This window comes from Phytophthora infestans, genomic scaffold, assembly GCF_000142945.1.
Source record: "Phytophthora infestans T30-4 supercont1.29 genomic scaffold, whole genome shotgun sequence".
Classification (NCBI taxonomy): domain Eukaryota; phylum Oomycota; class Peronosporomycetes; order Peronosporales; family Peronosporaceae; genus Phytophthora; species Phytophthora infestans.
This window is the reverse complement of record NW_003303730.1, coordinates 1544699-1546951: the sequence shown is the minus strand read 5'-3', so window position 1 is coordinate 1546951 and position 2253 is coordinate 1544699.

Below are 2253 nucleotides of genomic sequence, written 5' to 3'. Positions count from 1 at the left end.
TCTCAGCTACTCTACAAACACGAAAGGCTACAAGCTCTGATATTGAAAAACGGTTGCGGCATTCAAAAGCGAAGTGAAAACGAGTTGTGTCATGAGAGATTTACTGCTGCTCAAGCCCACGTGAAGCAACTACTGTTGGGCATCTACAAGGAAGGTAACGCCGACTTACCTGATGAGATTCCGGTGGTGCCGATTGTGAACTCGCTTGAAGACCGTCTATTTCCTTTCCCGATGCCGGAGATCCGCTGCGGTCGCCCGTATTACCGGACGCTGGAAGACTTTATAAACAGACCCAGTAAGAAACCAGTACAGAGCAAGTTGGAGAGCAAGACGAACCCGATCAGCTGTCGATGGCGCCGTCCGGCGCTACTAAAGCAAGCTACCTGGTGGGATCTGCTGCGCGGACAAAGCCCAGAGCGGCAAGCCGATTAGTGAAACGGAAAGCAGATGACAACGAAGCATACACGCCTTCAAAGAAGCTGCCTGCAGCTGCTTGTGCAGACCCAAGAGCAAATACTGCCCCCCGCGCAAAGATGCTGCCTGCTCCTCTGAAGGATTACATCGTTGGATCAGTCATCAATCTGAAGCAAGACATTCCAATCCCTACCAGTTACAAACAAGCCAAAAAGAACGACTTGATAGTGACTACGGACCCTACGTGAAGTACAACAACGATGAGGTCGACATGCTGTTGGCCGTCTACGTTGACGACCTACTGCAAATGGGACCAGCGGCGCTGTGTACCAACGCTGCTGCGCAACTAGAACCCAAGTTCACATTAACTAGCATGGGCGAGGCAAGATACATGCTTGGGATCAAGATTACTTTGGACGCTATCAACAACAAGGTGATCTACAGCCAACAATCGCATATTGACAAGCTGTTAAAGAAGTTTGGACTGGCTAATTCCTACGGCTGCTGGACACCTCAAGCGACGACTGAATCCAGAGCTCAAGCCATAGACCAAGAAAAGCCTGTCGACATGCCTTATCGTGAATTCGTTGGAGGATTGTATTTTCTTGTATCCGGCTCGCGGCCGGATATCGCTCAAGCAGTCCGTCATCTTGGGAATTATCTGTCCTGCTACACAAAGAGACATTTCCGAGAAGCCCAGCGGGTGCTGCGTTACCTGCTGCAGACACGGACTACGTATTGCACATGGATGTAGTTCTCGGCACGGACGTCTGTATTACTGAGCTTACGGACTCTGCCTAAGCGAATGATCCTGATGATTCCAAGTCAGTCTCTGGCTACGTGACTCTACTTGATGGTAATGACATTTCCTACGCTTGAAGAAAACAGGGCATCAACGCCCAGTCGAGCGCGGAGGCCGAATACATTGCTATGAACGAAGGAGTCAAGGACATTCTGTGGGTTGTGGATTCGTGGGAGGAACTGAAGTAGCCTGCGGCCACACCACTGCTGCGCGGTGACAACCAGGCGGTGCTGTACCTGACAGAGAAACCTGGAGAACATTCTAACACAAAACACATTCGCAACAAGTACCACCTTATTCGTCACATGGTCGAAGATGGCAAATTGAAGGCACTGCACGTGCCCATCAGCAATAGAACGACTGACAGCATAACTTATTCTCTTGCATGTGCCAAATTCAGCCAGTTTTGCGACCAGCTGAAAGTGATTCCTATCAGCCTACCCTCATCTGCTACTGCTGTCTACGCAGTACCAGATACAAACACCGAGGAATGCCAAGACGGTGTAGGTGAGTTCTGGTGATGTTGTATTTCTGAAGCCTCCAGCTACGCTACAACTGCAGATTGTTCAAGCTACGGAGACCGGCGTCGAGCGGGCGCCTCCGGTGCCTGTGATGATCCTGCGACGAGCCTGCCGCGCTGTCCGCCCGCGACACTTGCGAAGCCTCGACTTGCGTCGAGTGCGAGTGGGGAGTGTGAGATACCACGCTGGGTATGCTGCACTACCGCAGAGGAGACCAGCGCTGGAGCGCCGCTGACGCCGCCGAAGCCCAGCCTGGTAGCACCTGGAGAAGCCACTTGAAACTGGTGCGCCGCACCAGTTTCAAGTGGCTTCTCCGGCTGCAATTATGCGGGCGCTGCCTGCTGCTGAAGCGTGCTGGGAACGGAACCCCTACCGTTGCTGCCGGTGCAGAGCGCTGGTCCGTGAAAAGTTTGTCCTGCCGCCCAGACTCCTGAGTGCTGCTGCGGACACTCCAACGACCGCCTCACTGGGGGCATAGGTTTCCAGATAGTCAACGCCAAGCCTCTGTTTAAGGCC